This window comes from Anomaloglossus baeobatrachus, chromosome 6 (genome assembly GCF_048569485.1).
Source record: "Anomaloglossus baeobatrachus isolate aAnoBae1 chromosome 6, aAnoBae1.hap1, whole genome shotgun sequence".
NCBI classification, from domain to species: Eukaryota; Metazoa; Chordata; class Amphibia; order Anura; family Aromobatidae; genus Anomaloglossus; species Anomaloglossus baeobatrachus.
Genome location: NC_134358.1, coordinates 46,209,036 through 46,225,457, shown reverse-complemented (window position 1 = coordinate 46,225,457; position 16,422 = coordinate 46,209,036).

The window sequence follows — 16,422 nt, the reverse complement described above, 5'->3', positions numbered from 1 at the left end:
GAACCAAGCACCTGACGCTGGAACAAGAAAAATGTTAATGTTTGCTTTGCATGCTTTTTGTCTTGCAGGAGGTATGGTCGGGAACAACCATACTTACAGAGGGGACGAATGTAAGGAGGTGGTCAGGTTACTGCCCCTGAAGACACAAGCATATTTATGAATAGAGTATATAAGAGTTAGGACTTTGTAAGGTAGGACTTGCCCTGTACTAGGTGACTGCAGGGCAAGGAAGAGTTAAGTTGTGGCATTAGCCCACAGAGGGAAGAGCCAGACCTTAGGGAAAAGGGATCGACTCCATCTTAGATTCAGGTAGGGTTGGACCTTAGTTTAATTTGGACGTCAAACAAGGCAAAAATTCCAGTTGTATGGTTGTGCAGAAAAATGTATTTCATAGAAAATCCAAAGGTTAAAATTTAGACATCAAATGTCATATACAAAATCCATTAAAACAATATAGATCATTAGTTTGGACGTGAAAGTCATGCTAGACCTAAAAAGGCTGCAGTTATTGGTTAAACGTAACTCTGAACCAAATCACCGATTGTGGGGTAGCATGATTGAAGGAAATGGACAGACTTACAAATGGTCATCATTTGAAGCTAGTTCTGACCATGAACGGGCAACTTCAGCAGAGAAGGGTCAGAAGAAGAAAGCTTAGCATAGATTTAGGCATACAGGCCGAAACGGGAAACGGACTAGAAACAAGTAAGGCAGTCTTGTCAGGTGGTGCCATCCCATTGCAAATGACAAGTCCCAGTGGGTAGGAGGAGCCGATGGGGGCTATAATGACTTTTATGCACTGTTTTATGCACTGTACCATGATGCTAGACTAGAAGGTGGAAAATGGACTTAAAACATCAATGAAGCCAGCTTCTGAGAATAAGGAGGAATATGCGTGTCTAATGAAGTCCACCGAAAGACTTCAATTTCACATGTGAGAACAAAGGGCTAAGAACTTACAATTGGCTCCAATATTAGAGACAGAGCTGCTAGTGGATGTGCTGCAGACCAGGCCCCTATCCCTTCCTGGCATGGATAAGACCCATCTCCAATGCAGCAGGGATCCATGTTTTGACATGGAACCTTTGGCTGTGACTGCGATCAAAGAGCTCTTTGCTGGGACTACAGTGACCCCCTTGCCCCACTCTTGTCATAAGAGGATAAGGCATACAAAGAAAGTGCCTGAGATGCTAGAACTCACTATATCTGGTGGCCTGGCTCTTAATCGCCGCCATAGTGAGTGTACCCCTTTGAGTTTCTCCAGAGACAGGGAAGATGAAGGGAGTCCGTTGAATACGGAACTGAACTTAAGGAACTTTATTGCTGAATACCTGAAGTTGTATCAAGAAAATATAGTAAAGTTATCTGCCCGCTACCTTACATGTGAAATTGAATGTCTTGAACTAAATGACTTGTTGATTAAGAACTGTTTGTGTTCGTGTTTGTCTTCACTGCGGATGGGCCCTTGTTCGCTCGAGACATGCAATTGCGGCCGAAAGGTAGGACCTGCACCATACAAACCCTCACACCTAACCAGGTCCACCACAACAACTTTAATAATATCCACCACCCTGTGGGCATCTGAGCACCATGCTTGACTGTGACTTCCACCCTAGGTCAAATCCAATCCAAAAAGAGAGAAAGCCACGGCACAGTCCATCCAATATTCCAAAGTGCTTTATTTAATTCATTTGGTGCAGGTAAAAATAGCGGGGAAAGAGCCGGGTGCAGGCCCCCAGTGGACAACGGCCGTTTCGCACCTCCTTCTGCTTCAACGGGACCAGTCTGCCCCATACAAACCCTCACACCCAACCAGGTCCACCACAACAACTTTAACAATATCCACCACCCTGTGGGCATCCGAGGACCATGCTTGACAGTGACTTCCACCCTAGGTCACCCTCACAATAGAGTACTGTAAAATCATGTTTTTATTTTATTTTTCATTAGTATCACATACTGGAATATGTAAAGCCCAAAGGAAAATCAATCTGTAATTTCACTTTACTATTTTTATTTTACATTTTTTTTATTCTTTTTACATTAGATCTTCATTGTTTGCTTTTGGGAACTTCCACCTGCCAACATATAAAACCCATTAACATTAACTGATGGAGTACATTCATGTTTCTTATACATATGACACAAATTTGGACATTGCTGCATCTAGGGGGATTTCATGTAAATCCAGAATTTATTTCTGTAAAACTTTAATGAGGATTTGGAAATGAGAGGAGGGTGGAGGCTTATCAAGAGAAATTACCGAAAATTACTAGTGCAACAAGAGTGACTATAATTACTAGGGTCACATGCGATGGCTCAGAAAGTGGAAACCTCTAGGAAAGACTTCTACAGAACTTGGACCATAATTAGTTCGAAATGATCTAACAATGGTTGGAAATTGACATGTACAAACAATAACGATATATTTTTGTTTCACACAAATAGATATAAAATAAACACAAAAATGAAAACAATTTCCTTTATGATCACAAAGTAATACTTTTCCCTTTCAATTTTAATGTTTATTAAATTTTTGTCTTTATTAGTATGATAATGCATATATTTTTTAGTTCTTCATTTCATTCACAAAACGTGAAACTTCAGCCAAATCTTCATCTGCATTTTCCCTTGTGAAGGAAGGTGCGGACGCCGGGCCGTAAAGGCTCCGCTCTGCTTTGCCAGAGAGGGCCAGTGCTTGTACACCACTTCGAGCGGGGTGTACGATACATACTGTACTTTTCAGGGCAGCATCCACAACCCCGCAGCCGGTAGCCTTCATGTATGTAGTAGATAGACACAGGAGAATGGAAAACTCTGGGCAAAACGGTTTATTACTTCTTCCACCTTCATGACAGATATGGCCACACTTTTACGATTCTACTACCCTGTTTCTCGGGGTACTCTGTCTGGCCTATCCCACTGACTGGAAGCCTATGCCTCTGCTTCGCCCCTGTTCTTCTCTCTGTGGCTACCCATGGTCCTCCAGACATGGATATATGCTGAAGTCTAAGACCCAGGACTGGGTGTTTGTTGAGTGGAGTGTGGTGGAGCAAGGACACCTGCTGTGGCCAAACAACCCCTTTACAGAGGGTATCCAGGTAGTCTTTTTGAAGCTGTAGGGCCCCCAGGGATTGCACGTGGCCAGCATTATGCGAAAAGAGGTCACCTTTGAAGGCCATGTCTTCATTTTCCACAGCACTAGAACCCTGGGAGCGCAGTCAGTGGAAGGTGTCTGAGTGCGGACATGGCTGTTATGAGAATGGTCGTCGGTGAGAAGACAGTTTACAGTACATCCCCTCCCTGCTGTGCTTCATGTATTTTCCTCATTGGACTCGCAATTCGTGGGGGAGGGCCAGGTCAGAAGACCCAGCTTCCTGAAGTTGGACCAGTGGGATGAAGAGAGAGAGGACATGGCCTTGGTGCTAGGGCCAGTGAGGGAAACCTGAAGTAACCCCTGAAGGTCTGGAGTCTACGGCTCACCCCAGCAGGCTTAGAGTATCGTCCAGCTAGAGTATCTGCTGGGCCAGAAGTGGAAGAAGGTGTGAGGAATAAGGAGGAAGAAGGAGCAAACCCCGAAGTATAGAGGACGAAATCCACAATAGCGGGGGACAGAATGAAGAATTGTACACCATAGAGAGAGAAAAGAAGTCCATATCGGTCATAACGGTGTAAAGAATAAAGTAAACAAAACTGTTTGGTCAATCAAACTCTGGTGTTTCCTGTCTCACTATCCGCCTGTGTTGATGACTGGCAGCAGGGGTGATGGTGGACACCGGCTCGAAGCAGCAAGTATGTGTCATAGACCCCACCCAAAGCCACTGGGGCACACAGAGTTTCATTGGCGAATGAGTGCGGCACCCGTACAGCCCAGGGGCTGCCTGACATATCTTATCCATTTGTATTGCGGCAACTTATTCCGCAGCGCTGTACAGATGGTCATCATTTACATTAGTGCCTGTCTCATGTTGACAAATTCCAGTGACTGTATGAAGTATGTGAGGAAACTGAAGACCCCAGAGGAAACCATGTAAGTACAGAGAGCACACACATGCCGTACTGATGTATATGTCTTCTACTTGTCCGCTGATGGCTGTGATGGATCCTGTACAGTCCATATTGGTTGATCTTTTCGGTGTTTTTAATTCTTTCACCCCTGAAATGGCATCACTAATATCTGTTCCCTGCGTGTAGCGGCGCTGGGAGCAGCAGAGAATGACGGCTGGTAAGTACGTATTCTAGTAGAGTAGGGCTTTAATATTGGTTTTCATTTTCTTCCTAGCCTAGTCCGCAAATATGGAGGCACATCCTACTGATGACACCATCACTGATCTAAGAAGAGGGTATGAGGAGATTTTATATACAACATATAATCCAGCAAAACATGATAAATCCTATAGGATATTGCAGTTTATTACATTCTAGGATGGAAAGAAAAAGAAAGAAAGAAAGAGAAAAAGAAAGAAAGAAAAAGAAACAAAGAGATAAAGGGAAGGAATGAAAGACAGAATGAAGCAAATAAAGATAGCAAGAAAAGAAAGAAAGACAAAAAGAAAAAGGAAAGAGAAAAGAAAGAGAAGGGTGAAAGAAGGACAAAGAAAGAGGAAAAGATATGGAAAGATGGAAAGAAAAAGACAGGAAGAAAGAAAAAAAGGAAAGAAAGGGAGAAAGCGAGAGAAGGAAAGAAAGGGAGAAAAGACGAGAGAGAAACAGAAAGAAAGAAGGAAAGAAAGGGGGAAAGAAGGAAAGGAAGGAAAGAAAGAAAAACTGAAAGAACAAAACACAAGCAAAGAGGTAAAGGGAAGGAATGACAGACAGAACATAGGAAAGAAAGATAGCAAGAAAAGAAAGAAAAAAAGACAAAAAGAAACATGAAAGGGAAGAGTAAAGAAATAAAGAAAAGGGAGAAAGAAGGACAAAGAAAGAGGAAAAGATATGGAAAGATAGGAAGAAAGAAAGAAAGAAAAACAAAGAAAGAGAGAAAAAAAGAAAGAAAAAGAAAAATTGAAAAAAAAAGAAACAAGCAAAGAGATAAAGCGAAGGAATAAAATACAGAATGAAGGAAAGAAAGATAGCAGGAAAAGAAGAGAAAGAAAGACAAAAAGAAAGAGGAAAGAGAAAAGAAAGAAAGGAAAGGGTGAAAAGGACAAAGAAAGAGGGAAACATGGAAAGAAAAAGATAGGAAGAAAGAAAGAAGGAAAGAAAGGGAGAAGGAAGGAAAGAAAGGAAATAAGAAAAACTGAAAGAACAAGAAACAAGCAAAGAGATAAAGGGAAGGAATGACAGACAGAACAAAGGAAAGAAAGATAGCAAGAAAAGAAAGAAAAAAAAACAAAAAGAAAGATGAAAGGGAAGAGTAAAGAAAGAAAGAAAGAAAGAAGGAAAATTGAAAGAAAAAGAAACAAGCAAGAGATAAAGGGAAGGAATGAAAGACAGAATGAAGGAAAGAAAGATAGCAAGAAAGAGGTGAAAGAAAGACAAAAAAGAAAGAGGAAAGAGAAAAGAAAGAAAGAGAAGGGTGAAAGAAGGACAAAGAAAGAAGAAAAGATATGGGAAGATGGAAAGAAAAAGATAGGAAGAAAGAAAGAAGGAAAGAAAAGGAGAAAAGACGAGAGAGAAAGAAAGAGAAAAAAAGAAAGATGCATTGTTGGATGGGATTCCTGGGATTTACGTTGATAAGAGAGGACGCACAGATAAGGACATTCCAGGAGAAAAGATACAGAAAATCTGGAAACCTCAGATGAAAGACAAGAGGAAGTGCGGATTGTGTGGGACGCAGATAAGACTGATACTGGGCTCTTGAGTATCTAATCCATGAGGCTCTGGAAATGCCTTTTTTTTCCAGGCACAGAAGGGTGCGGTATATTTACCAGACAGAAGACGGAATGTGCCATTTGCTTTGTGTCCCCTTATAATAAATGGAACATTGGGGTCATGGCCGCATTTAAAGGGATCACCTGGGGAAAGTATCAGATAGGGATGGGTTATCATCCGTTACCGATGCGGCACAATGGAGCAATATGCGCCGGATCCCCGGTGACAGCCAGTGTCCGGCTCTATCAGTGACTGGCTGCAGCCGGTGGTATTGAGTGCACTGGATTGCGATGACTACACCATAAACATCAGCTCACCTGCACATTAACACATATTTAGTAAGGATCCATGTCTTTTATTATCAGTGGAGCCAAAAAGAGCCGGACTGCCCATCACTAATATCAGAAGTATTTGCTTTTCATTCTACTTTAAAATTATGGCCGATGATATTGAAACTGGCCTCTGTATTCCTGTGCTCTGTGAATAGATATGGGATCATGACCTTTGACCTTTGGTTATAGGGTCATTCATAATATGTGACCTCAACAGAACTATTTACCTTTGTTTACTAGTTTTATAAATATCCCTTTAAGGAGGACATTATATCCGTGGGAACTCAAAATGAGCAGGAATCCTTTTCTGGGTGTTGGGGCGTCTGTAGGTCAGGTTTTCACCACCAGGTGAATGTTGGTAGAAGCCGACGTTTTGGGGAAGGTTGTGTTTGGTTCCAATGATTTTTTTCAACAAATTGTTTACCCTTTTGCCTATTTTGGGATGAACAATTTGCACAAATGTGCCGCCCCCGTGCCAGCAGCCGGGCTGCTCGGATCCGGATCCGCGGTGACTCGAGGGGTCTCCGGACCCGGGGGTCGTGCGGCCACTCGATTTAAAGGCGGTAAACTATGTACAGGAGGAATTGGAAGTTCGTGACGCCACCCTCGGTGCGTGGTAATGTGGAATACCACCACTGCTGTTGGGGAGGGGGGAGCCCGGTGGTGGTGGTGTAGCAGCAAGGTGTTTTAATCCCTCCGTGGGTAGGGGGTTTATGCCCCGGGGCCCATTAGGTGACGGTGACAAGGTGCCGTTGGGCAGAGGCAAAGGGGTTTTCTGTGTACTCACTCAGTCCAAGAATAATAACACCGACAGCTTGTAAACCAGAATTCTGAGCACCGCTACAGCATAGAGTGAGCACGCTGGGATCCGTGTCCTCGGTGTTGCTGTTAGCCTGTGGCCTTTTCCGTGGCACATTTTCACTATTGGACCCTCATGTTTGGAACTATTCGGGTCCCGCTCACCCGTATGGCTAACGGAGTGAGCTTGCTCTCAGGGTTCAAGTGTAGGATTTCTTTGGACTGTAATTTGGGAAAGTCCTATCCCATCGGTGCACTAGTACCCCGATTTTGGAGCGGGTTGGGGGTGAATCATGAAGTCTTCACCCCCGTTGGGTAAATTACCGGGACGCGTAAAGCTACTTCCTGGCCTAGGGTCCACGTACCCCGTCGTGCCCTGGCCCCTGCCCGGTGATATCTCAAGGCCGCCGGCTGCCCTTCTCGGCAGTCTGTACCCCTTGACGCAATCCCCTGTGACCGGGGTTCCAAATCCTACCAGGCTCAGACCAACGTCTGCCACCTAGTACTCAGGAGCTCTGCTCCACCTGTGACTTCTCTTCTTGAGAGTCGCCACACAACTCCCTTCCACTTTGTCACTTTCCCCTACCAACCCCCATATGGGCGGCCCTATTCCCTTCAGGCCCCCCAATGGTGTGTCTGGTGGGTGCGGTGCAAGGTGTTCCTAGGATTTTGATTGGCCAAGCTGTTAGTGTGGCGCCCTGAACAAGCCAGGGGCCACAGGTAACTACACCAACACACCCCACACTCCCGGTCAGGCACACCTAAGTCAGACAAAAAACCCTTGTTGCCTTCCTCCAGGGGCTGATGTTCACACCAAGGGGTGGGCCAGGCTGTTGGTCCCGCCCACCGAGGAGTTCACAGTCCTGGAGGCGGGAAAAGCAGGCAGATCAGTTTTGGAGTGGAAAGTGTAAGGAAGGAAAGTGGTAGTAGAGAAGCCTGAAGTTAGTCCGGGTGTGTGGCCTGGATGGATCAGCAAGGTTGGCAGACGGTGGTGACCGTCTGCAAGAGTGGCCTACTGGAGCTAGCCGTAAGGACCGTGGACTGGCGGTGGCCCGGCGATACCGGACCGGTACGCAAAGAGAAGCCAGCACCATCCGGCAGGGGCTTACGGACCCCGGCAAGGCTTGGAGTCGCTGTGAATTTGCCAAATCCGTTAGCGAAGGGAACCTCCTGGGTTTCCCAGCAGCCAAGTCCCGACAGAAGGCAATCGTCCAACCGTTAGAGGGAAACACAGTCACCGCCAAGGCTAAAGTTCCCAGGGCCAGAGCCTGCGGGCAAAAGGGGCTCCTTCAGCCCATATCCAAGCTGGGGGAGCGGGTTACCGGTGGGAACCCATTGGAACCGTACACACTTTACACAGGTGCAGGGAAAGGCAGTCACCATCAACCTGCCGGGAGGAGAAACACCGCAGCCGTCTGTGGGACCCGTCCATCCAGCCGTGTGTTTTACCGAGAACTGTGTCTTCATCATTGGCTGAGTGAGTACCACCGTGCCGTGCGGCACAGCGCTGCCCCCGCGACCCTGCACCTCACCAGGCCCCGTGGCCCGCCTGCCATCCATCCCTACCCCATCACTGGGCCCCAGGACAACCAACCCCCTACCCACGGAGGGGAGAACTAACATCCAGGCTGCTCCCTGTCATCGCTCCCGGGATCCCCGTCCAGAGCAGCGGTGGTGTCACCAATATCACCACAACCGTGGGTGGCGTCACGGACATTAACCAAATCCCCACAATCAAATCCCCACCCTTTTCATTCACGGGCGAGGAACGCTGCTCGAGTCCCCGGGATCCGGCCCACCGCTCGAGCCACCACCGAGCAGCAGCAGCCGCAGCAGCAGCGGCCGGACCCGAGCAGTGGGAGAGCGCAGCGTCCCCTCCTCCGCCCGTGACAACTTGGCGTCACGAACAGGATCTTACCACTCTGCCGTCTGGTAGAGGTGCGCTTTGTTACCGCCGGAGGTGTCCAGCCGAAAATTTGCAGAAGCCGCCATTTTGGGCGCAAAAAGTTCCCGCTCGAGCGTCTCCTCGAGTAGTAGAGGCGCGAAGCCCCAAACCCCGCCCCTGTAGAGGAGGAGCCGGAAAGACACTAAGGGGGACTGATGGCGTCTGGCCGCATGTAGCGCGCGGCTATAAAAGCAGGGACGCCAGGACCCTGCGGCCATCTTGTTGCTGGTTCCTGGAAGAGGCCACCAGAGCCATGTTCATGCCGTCCCGCAGCACCGTAGCCCCCGCGCCTGGAACCGCGGCGTGGGTGGAGATCCGGACCGTGCAGCTCCAACAACGGCTGCAGGTTAAGATGCAGCTCCTCTTGGAGGAGTGGGAGGCCGACATGGCGGAGGTTGTAGTGACCGTGCGGAGACGCGAGGAAGAGGGAGCTTCGGAAGGGAGGGTGAGTGACCCACGCCCCTGTGCCCCTAGTGGGTTGGTCATCGCGGCCGAGGGACCCGGTCCACACCCGCTCGCCCAGCTACCTCCCCCGCTACCCATATTGGCCACCGCGGCCCCGCCACTAGGCCCGCTACCACCACAACCGGTAGCGGTACCCCGCATGTCCGCCCAGGCGGATCGGCCTGTAGCCGGAGCCCGTCACCGACCAGAATTGCTACCCTGGAAGGTGCCGAAGCCCGAACCGGAGGCGTCTGCGGAGACCTCCCCCGAGCCGGAGCCGACAGACCGCTCCGTGCAGGAGGCCCGGCGGAGAGGACCCCTGTACCCATTCCCCACACCTCGGCTGAGGTTGCGCCGGGTTGCCGCTGCAAGGCAGCACCCCAGGCCAAGTCACAGCATGACCTTCCACCCAGATCGCCAGTGGTGGGCAGTGTCCGGAAGGTCTCGCGGGGCCCGACGCGTGCGCCGGAGCTCGCAGCAGCCACGTATTGGGACAGGGAGCCGACACCGCTGGGCCCGGAAATCGCGGAAAGAGAGAGGAAGAAGGCAGAGTTGGTGGCCCGCACAATCCGGGAAAAAGAGAGCCTCCGGCAGGCGACCTTCTGAGTCCGGGGCCCCCTGTATGAAGGGCAGGTGAGGCGGTTTGATGTCCGCCGGGGCTACGGTTTCATCTACGAGCCGGGCCTGGGGGCCGAAGTTTTTGTAGCCCGGCGGGATGTCAACGCCCACCTGCCGGAGGAGCACCCTGGCCGTAACGTGATGCCGGGAGAGCTGGTTCAGTATACCCGGCACTGCGGGGAAAGGGGGTGGTTTGCGTTGGATGCAAAGCTGAGGGGCAGCCAGGAGGCCCGAGTGTGCACCGCGCCCCCTCCCCCAACCGATGCCGAATAATCCGAGTGATGGCAGCGGAGTCCCGTTGCAGTTGTTCCCCGTTGGGACCACCAGTGTTAAAAGTACCGTTTAAAAGAATGATAAGTAAATAATTGATGACAAGTTCACCTGATTGTCAGCTTGATTTGCACCGGTCGTTGGCCGGCAACTGGTCCCCGTTGGGACGCCTTTTCTGCGTAGGAACTACTACGAACAAGCCCGAGAACTAGCAGGGCAAAAACGAACTTGTGGTTTGTAAATAAAAATGTTTTTCGTTGGCTTTACTGTAACCTCCTCCGGAGAGGCTGATTTGGAGGATGGGCCTGGAGGAAAGAGATGGCCCAGGCCCGCCACTACCGCAACCGGTGGCTATCCTCCGGGGGTTTCAGGGGCTCCCCATGGACGTGGGTCCCCTGAAAAGGACAGAACCCGCTCGGGTAACTTGTGCTGGACTGGGGTCAAGGGGTGCTGCCTGTTTGCTTAGGGGCAGCATCAGGGCCAGGTTACTTGGGTGGGAGAGAGCGGAAGCCGTTACCGTTTGCAACATTTTAAGTAAGAGTACCTCCCGATGTGGGAAGATGTTATTATGCTTGTGATCTGTTTTACCGTTTATCTTTTCCAGTTGTGAAAATAAAACCGGTGATGGACGGGCAGCCCGCGGACGGTCTGCATTTTACTAAGGGGGAATGTGGCGCCCTGGACAAGCCAGGAGCCACAGGTAACTACACCAACACACCCCACACTCCTGGTCAGGCACACCTAAGTCAGACAAAAAACCCTTGTTGCCTACCTCCAGGGGCTGATGTTCACACCAGGGGGTGGGCCAGGCAGTTGGTCCCGCCCACCGAGGAGTTCCCAGTCCTGGAGGCGGGACAAGCAGGCAGATCAGTTTTGGAGTGGAAAGTTGAAGGAAGGAAAGTGGTAGTAGAGAAGCCTGAAGTTGGTCCGGGTGTGTGGCCCGGACGGATCAGCAAGGTTGGCAGATGGTGGTGACCGTCTGCAGGAGTGGCCTATTGGAGCTAGCCGTAAGGACCGTGGACTGGCGGTGGCCCGGCGGTACCGGACCGGTACGCAAAGAGAAGCCAGCACCATCCGGCAGGGGCTTATGGACCCCGGCAAGGCTAGGAGTCGCTGTGAATTTGCCAAATCCGTTAGCGAAGGGAACCTTCTGGGTTTCCCAGCAGCCAAGTCCCGACAGAAGGCAACCGTCCAACCGTTAGAGGGAAACACAGTCACCGCCAAGGCTAAAGTTCCCAGGGCCAGCGCCTGCGGGCAAAAGGGGCTCCTTCAGCCCATATCTAAGCTGGGGGAGCGGGTTACCGGTGGGAACCCATTGGAACCGTACACACTTTACACAGGTGCAGGGAAAGGCAGTCACCATCAACCTGCCGGGAGGAGAAACACCGCAGCCGTCTGTGGGACCCGTCCATCCAGCCGTGTGTTTTACCGAGAACTGTGTCTCCATCATTGGCTGAGTGAGTACCACCGTGCCGTGCGGCACAGCTCTGCCCCCGCGACCCTGCACCTCACCAGGCCCCGTGGCCCGCCTGCCATCCATCCCTACCCCATCACCGGGCCCCGGGACAACCAACCCCCTACCCACGGAGGGGAGAACTAACATCCAGGCTGCTCCCTGTCATCGCTCCCGGGATCCCCGTCCAGAGCAGCAGTGGTGTCACCAATATCACCACAACCGTGGGTGGCGTCACGGACATTAACCAAATCCCAACAATCAAATCCCCACCCTTTTCACTCACGGGCGAGGAACGCCGCTCGAGTCCCCGGGATCCGGCCCACCGCTCGAGTCACCACCGAGCAGCAGCAGCCGCAGCAGCAGCGGCCGGACCCGAGCAGTGGGAGAGCGCAGCGTCCCCTCCTCCGCCCGCGACATTAGCAACACCAAAGGACCAGGATCAGGATGATTGGATACTGTGCAGAAGGGCAGATTGCACAATACCCTGTGCAGCTATGAAGTTTTCCTTCCTTTTGGAAAAAAAAAATATCAGAAAAAAATGTTACAAGGGACAAATTTTGTTGCAACTCGTTTCTTGCCCAATTCCTTTCGCAGAAACTCCATAATTCCCAGTCAATTCTACAATTTCGTCATTGACCCAACGGCAATTTTCCAGAATGGCCAGATGACGTTTCATCACATTCTCATCAGTGTCCGGCGATGGAAGGAAGTTGAAAACGCCTAAAATGGAAGAATTGTTCATAAACTCGTGTCTCACTCATGGAAGCTTCATTATAGCAGAAACAAAACTTCATAGCCGCACATTCTCCATGAGAATCGGCCATTACAAAATAAAGAAAGACGGAAAAACTGGTTGTAAAAAAAAAATCTTTAGCCAAACGCAACCTTCTCCAATAACATCAGCTGTAACACAGAAGGGTCCATGAACAGTCACCTAATGGAGGAAACTGAAGCTGTGACATCTCCTATTGTGAATGATGGATCCTGTGTTATCCACTGTGTATAGAGGTTTAATCAGCCATTGGACAGGAGGAGGAGGTGAGCTGTGACATCTCCTATTGTGAATGGTGGATCCTGTGTCATGTACTGTATATAGAGGTGTTATCAGTCATTGTACAGGAGGTGGAGGGGGTGAGCTGTGACATCACCTATTGTGAATGGTGGATTGTGTGTTATCTAATGTATATTTAGGTTTTATCAGTCATTGTACAGAAGGGGAGGAGGTGAGCTGTGACATCATCTATTGGGAATAGTAGATCCTGTTTCATCTACTATATTTAGAGGTGTTATTAGTCATTGTACAGGTGGGGGTGGAGGTGAGTTGTGACCGCACCTATTGTAAATGGTGGATCCTATGTTTTCTACTGTATATAGTGGTGTTATCAGTCTTTGCACAGGAAGAAGAGGAGGTGAGCTGTGACATTGACTATTGTGAATGGTGGATCCTGTGTCATCTACTTTATATAGAGGTTTTATCAGTCATTGTACAGAAAGAGGAAGTGAGCTGTGACATGACCTATTGTGAATTAAAAATTAACATAAAAATCAAAATTAAGCCTAAAGGGCATGTTACACGCTACGATATATCTAACGATATGTCATCGGGGTCACGTCGATAGTGACGCACATCCGGCATCGTTTGACATATCGTAGCGTGTGACAGTTACGAGCGTCTGTGATCGAACAAAAATACTCACCTTATCGTTGCTCGTTGGCACGTCGCTCATTTCCTAAAAATCGAACGTTCTTCTGCTCGTCGGTTATTCATTGTTCCCGAGGCATCACATATCGCTTCGTGTGACACCCCGGGAACGATGAACTGCAGCTTACCTGCGTCCTGCCGGCAATGTGGAAGGAAGGAGGTGGGCGGGATGTTTACGTCCTGCTCATCTCCGCCCCTCCACTTCTATTGGCCGGCCGCTGTGTGACGTCGCTGTGACGCCGAACGTCCCTCCACCTTCAGGAAGTGGATGTCCGCCGCCCACAGTGAGGTCGTTTGGAAGGTGAGTATGTGTGACGGGGGTTTATGACTTTGTGCGACACGGGCAAGTAATTGCCCGTGCCGCACAAACGATGGGGGCGGGTGCGATTGTACATGCGATCGCATTAGAAATTGACGCGTGTAAAGCAGCCTTTAGATCATGTTCTGATGACACATTCCCTTTAAAGGGGTCAAAATTTGACTTGAATATCTACTTTCAAAAAGGTGAAAAACACCTTCCCTGACGAAGGCCCTAAAGCCGAAACGCGCATAGGGAATTTAGCACCAGCAGGAGAAGATGCCACTAGATATTGTATGCGATTATCTAATTCTCTATTGACATTATTCTCTGTACCTTTGTACTTTTTACAAACCGCACACCATCTGTATTTGGCATCTCAGTGTCACTGGGACTGTTCACACAGGTGATTTATTTATTTACCCCCTAGTGTCACATGAGCAGCTTTATACAACAACCAGGGCAGCCATCAGGGCATTACTACTGAGACTGATGGAGGGGGCCCGGTGAAGAGGGAGGGCCCGTTTGTGCCAGGGACAATTACTTAGCTTTATTAAGCCCCGAGCAAGCCGGGCACCCACCCCTCTTCACCGCCACCCCCCCAGTCACAGCTGCAGCAGAGGGCCCCAGCAGTGTTGCTTTTGCCACTATACACGTGGCTAATTTGCATCGCATGCAAATTAACCACGTGTGCTGGATATACCGAGTATGCAGCTGCATACCCGGTGTCTGGGGGGGGGTGGCGGTGCATATTCCTGGGCGCAACTGTGAGGGGGCGCTGTCAGGCTGCCTGATGTGGAAGTGTGAAAGTCTGCCCGGGGGCTATGTTTGCAGCCCCCTAGTGGGAGCCGGTTATTCTCTGAGCGTGGCTGTCATGCTGGGGCCCTTGCTCGCCCTCAGTAATGAGGGCAATCTGACCTGTTGTCCGAAGCTCCAGGCTTCGGGGGGACCTGGTCAGATTGCCCTCGTCACATGCTGCGTGCCAGGCAGGGAGTGATACTGCAGCTCCGCATTCTCAGGGCAGGTAGCGGAACGCAGGAATCTTTCCTCTGTTCCCTGCCCGCACTTTCTCTGTGACACACGCGGCGCGCCCTGATGACGTCAGTACTGCGCGCGTGTGTGTCATTTCTAAAGTTCCTGCCCGGCCTGCAGGAAAAGAAGCAGCACAGCCAGGGCCTTCACGAAGAGAAGCAGCGGTGGGGGCCCCTAGGAGAACAGCATCAGTGCAGCCAGGGCCCATACAAGAGGAGAAGCAGCTTGGTGGGGGCCCGTACGGAGGTGCCTGAGTGGTGACTAATAACCTGAGGAGGGGACAATGAGGAGGGGGGGTTACTGGTGACTAATATTGGGTGTGTAACAGTAGCTTGGCTACAGGGGGGGTAGGGGGGCGGTTGCCCCCAGCTGCTACCTCCCAGGGCCATGTTAAAACAGTTTTTTTTGTTTTGTTTTAAACTCCCAAATCCTTTTGCCATCTAGCAAAGAGGGAGGGGAGAGGGGATTTAATATATGAGCGCTGAAGAGGCAGGGACGCTGTAATCTGCTCCCGTGCAGGACCTGCGATGACGTCATGCCCATGTGACTCATGTGGGAGGAGTCAGAAGATACTTGAGTAGCTGTAGCAGATGAGGGCACATGAAAGGTAATGAGTGAAGAGGAGGATATGAGGGGTACTGAGTATGACAAAAGAAGGGCAGAGTGTGAGGGGCAGAGTGTGACGGGCTGAGTGTGACAAGAGAGGGGCAGAGTGTGACAAGAGAGGGGCAGAGTGTGACAAGAGAGGGGCAGAGTGTGACAAGAGTGGAACAGACTGTGACAAGAGAGGGGCAGAGTGTGACAAGAGAGGGGCAGAGTGTGACAAGAGAGGAGCAGACTGTGACAAGAGAGGGGCAGACTGTTACGTGAGAGGGGTAGAGTGTGACAAGAGAGTGGCAGAGTGTGACAAGAGAGGGGCAGAGTGTGACAAGAGAGGGGCAGAGTGTGACAAGAGAGGGGCAGAGTGTGACAAGAGAGGGGCAGAGTGTGACATGAGAGGGGCAGAGTGTGACAAGAGAGGGGCAGAGTGTGACAAGAGAGGAGCAGACTGTGACAAGAGAGGGGCAGAGTGTGACAAGAGGAGGGGCAGAGTGTGACAACAGAGGGGCAGAGTGTGACAAGAGAGGGGCAGACTGAGACAAGAGAGGGGCAGACTGTGACAAGAGAGGAGCAGACTGTGACAAGAGAGGAGCAGACTGTGACAAGAGAGGGGCAGACTGTGACAAGAGAGGGGCAGAGTGTGACAAGAGAGGGGCAGACTGTGACAAGAGAGGGGCAGAGTGTGACAAGAGAGGAGCACACTGTGACAAGAGAGGGGCAGAGTGTGACAAGAGGAGGGGCAGAGTGTGACAAGAGAGGGGCAGACTGTGACAAGAGAGGGGCAGAGTGTGACAAGAGAGGAGCAGACTGTGACAAGAGAGGGGCAGAGTGTGACAAGAGAGGGGCAGAGTTTGACAAGAGAGGGGCAGAGTGTGACATGAGAGGGGCAGAGTGTGACAAGAGAGGGGCAGAGTGTGACAAGAGAGGGGCAGAGTGTGACAAGAGAGGGGCAGAATGTGAGGGGGAGAGTGTGACAAGAGAGGGGCAGACTGTGACAAGAGAGGGGAAGAGTGTGACAAAAAAGGGCAGAGTGTGAGGGGCAGAGTGTGACAGAGAGGGGCAGAGTGTGACAGAGGGGGGTAGCCTGTGAGTAGCAGAGTGTGACAGAGGGGG